Raw genomic sequence first — 7241 nt, 5'->3', positions numbered from 1 at the left:
AGCCTGATGGCCTCTCTCCCTTCTCTCCTCCCAGTCCCATTCTCACACCCTCTTTCTCCAATCCCCCTCTTCTTTTCAGAGAAGGGGAAGTCCCCAAGAGGTACCAATCCATCCTTGGATACCTTAGGTCACAGCAGGGCTAAGTGCATTCTCTCCCACTGAGGCCAGACAAGGCAACCCAGCTAGGGAAAGGGACCTACTGGTAGGCAACAGAGTCAGAGACAGCCCCTACTCCCATTGTTACAGAACCCACATCATGACCAATCCGCACACTGGCTACATATATGTAGGTGTCTAGGTCCAGCCCATACATGCTCTTTGGTTGGTGTTTCAGTCTCTGTGAGCCTCCATGGGCCCAGGTTAGTTTACACTGTAGGTCTTCTGGTGGTGTCCTTGACCCCTCTAGTTCCCTCTATTTTTCCTCCCACTCTTCCACAAAGCTCTCCTAGTTTAGCCTATTGTTTGCCTGTGGGTCTCTGCATATGTTTCCATCAGTAGTTGGATGAAGTCTCTCAGAGGACAGTTGTGCTAGGCTCCTGTCTACAAGCATAGCAAAGTATCATTAACAGTGTCAAGGGTTGGCTCTCTCCCATGAGGTGGTTCTCAGGTTGTGCCAGTCATATTACCCATAAAGTACAAGCTAATCATGTTACAATCCATAGACCCAAAGAAGCCCAGGAGGGCCCAAGGGAGGATTCATGAATCTCACTCAGAAGAGAAAAAAGAATAGACATCTGAAGTAGATGAAGGGAGGGAATTGGTAAGAGAAAGGGTGGGGAGGGTCACTGGGTTGGGGATCAAGTATGGGGAGTGGGGAGGGAAGAACCAGAAGGGAGAACAGAAATAGGTTGGGGGTGAGGGGACATCTCTGAGACAAGAGAGGCTCCTGGAGTCTATAGGGTGAATCTAGCTGAGACTCCTATCAGTGGAGGTATGGAACCTGAACTTGCCAGGTGAGACTTCCAGTGAAGGGAACGGGACACCACCCCACCCATAAAACCTTTGACCCAAGATGTGTCTAGCCAACAAGAAATGTAGGAGTAAAGATGGATCAGAGAGTGAGGGGATGACAAACAAATGAAGTTTCTTAAAGAATGCATGCTTTCTTCTATGCCATGCTTCTTCACTTATATGTGGCTCTGTCAATTCTTAGCCATATACTTTTGAAATAATTACAGTTTGAGAGGAATTCATGAAAGAAGAGATGTCAGTTAGCTTTCTGTTACTTAAACATCTGAAAGAAACAACTACAAAGGCTGAAGGTCTACTTTGACTTTGTTTTAGATGCTTTAGTTCATGATTGATTGACTCTGTTGCTTTGGGTGAAGGAATAAACCATGACGGGAGCCTAGAGCAGACAAAACTGATTACCACATGCCCAAGGACTGAAAGATATAAACAGGAAGTGGCTGAGGCCCCATAATCCTCTTTGATAGCATGTTTCCAGTGAACTAAAGAAGTCTGACTAGGCCCCATTTCTTGAAACTTCCATTACAACCCAGTAGCACCAAGCTAGGGACCCACATCTGTAATAAAAAGACCTTTGAGGGACATTCTAGATCCAAAGTACAGCACTGCACTCCACCGCATCAAAAATGCATCAGGGGTTCCCAAAGCCTCCACTGTTTTGGTGGTTTTCTAAAATACAGATAAAAAGTCTTCCCTGAGACGCAGGAAAAAATCATATAATGAACCATTCTAAGAACAAATTATAGGCTACGCATTTCCAGTATTAAGTGTAAAAGACACAAGGTAAGGCCATCTTCATTCTGAAGTGTTTGTCCAGCTTCCAAAACACGAAAGTTGGAGGTGGGATCCCAAGAGCATGTAAAGTCCCATGTCTACAGATTTTCTGGTCGTAGCCCACACAGTAATCATTTTGTTTTTTGGTGCTTGGCTTAGCATTGTACTTGCAGTTTCCCTGAGCAAATATTACTCACTGCTGACATTTCTGTCTTTCTGGAATCTGCACTGAAGTTTAACAGCTGGTCCATCATTCTAGCAAAGGTTGCTTGAAGGGCTTTCAACCAGGTGGGACCCACACTTCTGAACTATATTAACCAGGTGGTCAAAAGACTGTGGATACCATACTTACCGCAGGCCTTGACAACAAAAAAAAAGGAACAAGACTCCTGTAGGGGAAGGAGGCATGAAAGCTAACACAGGACTTTGTCAGTGCTTACAGATGCTTACAGAATATGCATTGGGCAGAAATTGCAAAGGTTTGAAGTTGAATTCATAGTTTGTATGTAAACCCTTTAAGTCTTTGCTGGCATTTAAGCAAAGAGCCAATCATCAATTAAAGTTTGGCCCATTAAAGTTTTGGCTCACTTTTCCTGTGTTAGGAATTGTTTTTTCTCTCAGCACTGGGATTCCATTTGGCTTGAATCTGTGTGGGCTCTGAGCATGCTGTCACAGTTTCTGTGAGCTCATATGCGCAACAGTCCTACTGTGTTTTTGAAGATACCGTTTCCTTGGAGTCATCATCACCTCTGGCTCTTACGATCTTTTCACTTCCTTTTCTTCATTGTTCCCTGAGCCTTGAAGAGAGGGATTTAGGAAGTTATCCTATGTTATTTTTAAAGAAAATCCCAAACATTCGATAAAGACTCAGGAGCCATATGCTAGGGTGAGAGTCTATTAGTTCAGAGAGGCAGAGAAAGCAGCCTTCCTACACTACCAACGTCCCAGAAAGAAAAAGCCCCATCTCCTTCTCCACACTGTCTTAAAAACATTTTAAACTGAACGTCCCTCCTTTCTACTTCCTTTGTGTCTCTCTATCCATCCTCTGGACCTCTTCTCACCCTTTAAGTTTTTTTTTTCTTTGTTCATTCACTGTCAACTGTTTGTTTGCTCTGCCTCTTTGACTTTATTTAATCCTGTTTACAGAAAGCTCTTGGATTAAATGTGTGTACTAGGGTTGAGCCATACCATGAGTAGAAACAATAGGTTTTTCTAGTACTCAATCTCAGGGTTCACAGTGTAATCAAACACCCCGAAACATTCCATTTAGTAGTGAGTGCTCCAAAGTCTGTAACTCTGTAGATTGTCCAGTTGTGAGTCTCCATGTTAATTCCATCCACTGCAAGAAGCTTCTCTGATGAGGTTTGGGTGAGGCACTCACCTATGGGTACAGCAATATGTCATTAGCAGTCATTTTATTGCTATGTTCCTTTAGCAGAAAAATGGTATTAGATTTTACTTAGGCCCAAGACTCTATTCAGGTTCTTGGAAATGGTAATAGTGTCAGATATGGGTTCCATTTTATGGAGTGGCTCTCAGCACACTTTTAAAAAAAGTGGTTGGTTACTCCTGTAACATTTATACCACTATTGCACCTGCACATCTTGCAAGCAGCTCACTTTTGTAGGTCACAGGGTTTGCAGATTACAGATACTGATGATTATTTTTCTCTTCTGGTAGTTTGCAGAATACATTCCAGTGCCAGGAATGCTAGCCAGTACAGATGAAGCTTCCAGATAAATACCAGCTCTACTCCTCTGTGTTCAACAACATAAGCAAATGACGTCTTCAGCAACAGACCTTATCATCAAGTTGTGGAGAAAAATCAAAAGCCTTGGCAATAGCCTGTGATGTTTAGGGGTTCCATGAGCCCTATTTGGCTGATGACTCTACAAGGTGTAACCAGTTCCTGGTACTGGAGGTTTCACATGGAAGCATAGCTGTGTAGTTGGGGTATTGTCTCCTCTATCATTTGGTATCTCTATTTACATTCCTTTCATATATGTATATATTTTAGGAAGGTTAAATTGTATAAATATGTAAGTTTTTACATTTAGAAGAGATAATTAAGTTATAGTGATGTTTATCTGTGTAGAATATACGAATGCTTATACAGGTTATCATTATAACTATTAATAAAAGTATTTTGTAGCTATGAGTGAAGAACAAAGGACAATAAAAGTTTCTATTAAAAAATAGAAGTTTCAGGCAAGCATAGTTTTAGTTAATAAGCAAAATAACCTACCAGAAAATGATCATACATCAGACATTATGGGTGAGCTGTTGGGTGGAGAATTTAAACTGCTGTTGTAAGGAATCTCAACAAGCTTCAAGAAAACATCAAGAATAATTTACTCTTCTGACAGACACATTCGACAGATAGAAGAAAGTAATTAGACAATCAGGAATCTTTGAACTGATTCTTTCAGCAAAATTAAAAAAGTGTTACAAGACGTTAATAGCCAAAATTTATCAAGCAGAATAAAGAATTGCTGAGCTCAGAGGAAGTCTACTTGAAAACACCCATTTGGAAAAAGCCAAAGAAAACAAAATGAAATGGGGAAATTAAAGTGTGTATATACTTTGGGCCAGGGCAGACATTTGTGTTATTGGGGTTCCAGAACGACTTGAAAACATGAGAGGGATAGAAAGCTTATCTAAAGAAGCAGCAAAAACTCCCCAACTAAGACGAGGATATAAATACTCAGGTAAGGTTCAAATGTCACTGGTGAGATCTAGCAAACAAACCTACTTTAAGACATTTTGTAATCAAGCTCTCAAAGCTGTGAGATTCTCAAGAGAGCAAGAGAAAAACACACAAAAGTCCCAGTTCTCCTGACAGCAGGCTTCCCAGAAGCATTACAGGCTAGAAGAGAACAACATGGGGTTTTCAAATTACTGAAGAAAAAAGAAAGATTATGTGTCAAGCAGGAATACCATATCTACCAAAGCTATCAATAGGAAATAAAGGATATATAAAGACATTTTCAGACAAATAGATAAAAAATTTATCCTCGTCAGGCCTTTCCTAGAATTGCTAAGGGGAGCTCTTAATTTGAAGATTAGTGTTAATAAGGAAGAACACAGCGGAAGGCATAAAACTACACAAACACTCAGATTACTACAGTGTTTCGAAACCATGATTGACCACTTAGACCGTTAGAATGAAAACTAGACAAATGACTCAAAATAATGACATCAGAACATTAAAAGACAAGTGATATAGAAAGATGAAAAACATGATATCAAATAATTATAATATGGGGCACTAGAGTAAAAACATTGACTTTTTATTTTTAAGCGTATGTTATACAAAGAAAAAAGTTTCATTATGACATTTTTATACGTGACTGTAATGTACTTTGATCATATTCTCCACTTTCCTAACACTGTCCTGCCTTCTCTCCAATGCTCCTCTTCTGTTTCTACATCTCTAGTAGCTGCTCCTTAGTTCTCTTAGGGATTCTGCACAGGAGGGGAAGGGATGGTTATCTTTGGGAGGTGGCTTATTTTGCTTAACATTATAATCTTTAGTTTTATCCATTCTATGTCATTTGAGAAGGGTATGTTTAGTTCATTTGTCTATGCATTAACTGGGACTTTTGAAACATATATATAATATATATTATATAATATATATATATATTATATATTGAATTAATAATAATTAGAATAAAACAGTGGCAGTTGCTTACTCTCAAAATACTACGCTGCCAAGTCAGTTTCTTTTCTGAATTCTAACACAAATGTAGTAATTTCCCTTTTATCTCTTTTTGTGGATAGTAGCCAAAAGCCCAAACATGTTTTCCTTGGCTCTCTGGGTTGTCTGAACATTTCTCTGAAGACTCCTTTCCGTCTCTCTTGCTGACCATTCCTGTTTTTTGTTTTGTTTTTGTTTTCTGTCATTGTTTTTTTTTTTTTTTACCTTAGCCACAAAGGTTTGGCTATCTCTTGTCCTCTTGGCAATCTCTCTTGTGCTGGCCTGTTGTTTTTCATACTTTAATAGTTTTTAAACTTAAAAAATAAAAAAGGAGGATTGTACCATCTGCCTATAGAGATACTGTGACTTCTTTCTTTTCAATTGAAATCCACTCTACTCTGTTTTTAAGTGTTGCTGTGTCTAAGATTTCAAGCTTTATCTGCATACTATAGTAAATGTACCCACCAGTGTCTTATTCCTGATTTTAGACTACATATTTTGGTTTCATTTGGTTTGTCATGTATGACCTTTATTGAGGTATGATCCTACTATTTATAGTTTCTTCAGGGCTTTTATTCAAAGGGAAAGTTGAACATTTTCAAAACTTTGTGGCATCCATTGAACTAACTGTTTAAATTTTGCTCTGATTCTAGTAAGTGCTTTATTATGTTTATTTGCTTTTAAACAACAAAACATCCATGCATTCTTGGTAAGAAATGAACTTTTTAATGATGTGAGCTTTTCTATGTGATGTTAAATTCATTTTGCAAGAATCTCTTGAGGATTTTTTTGTAGTTACACCCACTGGGGAAAATGGTATGCAGTTTTCTTTTGTTGTTGTTGTGCCATTGTTCTTCTTTTTCTTCTTTTTAATCAGGAAAAAAGAAGCTTCATAAAATGAACTTTTATGCATTATTTCCTTTTCAATTTTATGTGGTACTTGGAGGAACATTGGTGTAATTTTTCAAAGCATAATATAATTCAGGAGAGCACTCACCTGGTCTTGAGATTGCTGGGAGAGTTACTGATTCTCATTATTTGTTATGAATCTGTCTGTTTATACCTTTATGATTCCATTCACATGTCTCTAGAAATTTTTCCATCTCTTCTAGATTTTCCAATTGATTGGAGTATGTTAGCTTTCAAAGTATTCCTTAAAGATCATTTGGCTTTCAGTGTGATATCATATATTTTAATTTTAATATCTAATTATAAAATTAAAATATAATATCTAATATTTAATTTTATTACTAAAAGTATTAATTTGGAAGGATCCTCTGTTTTGTCCATTTTTCCAATCTTGTGTATCTTTTTGAAGAACGCACTTTTTGCTTTATTGATCCTTGATACTGTTCTTTTGTTTCCATGTCATCAATTTGATCTTTGAGTTTTATTATTTATATCCCTCTACTTATTTGGGGTTTGGCTAGTCCTTGCTTTTTCAAAAGCCCAAGTTGCAGCATTAGCATTATTTGTGACCTCTCTGATTTCTTTAAATATTTTATTTGTTATCATGGGGGAAGACATTTGTGTCACAGAGCACAAGTGGAGGTGAGCATACCCTTTGTGGAGGAAGTTTGCTCTTTCTACCTTTATATGCATTCCAGGAATCATACTCAGTTATTAGGCTTGTATTGTCAGACAACAAATTTCCTAACCTGATCAGCCATTTCACCAGTCCTAATTTTTAATATGAAGAATTATGGTTATAAACCTCCACTTCAGAGTCACTTTATTGGTATTCTGTAAATAATAGTAAGTTCTGTTTTTGTCTTCATTTGATTCTATGTAACTTAAT

This window comes from Psammomys obesus, unplaced genomic scaffold (assembly GCF_907164565.1).
Source record: "Psammomys obesus unplaced genomic scaffold, mPsaObe1.curated_primary_1811, whole genome shotgun sequence".
Taxonomy (NCBI): Eukaryota; Metazoa; Chordata; class Mammalia; order Rodentia; family Muridae; genus Psammomys; species Psammomys obesus.
This window is presented reverse-complemented; position numbering follows the sequence as displayed.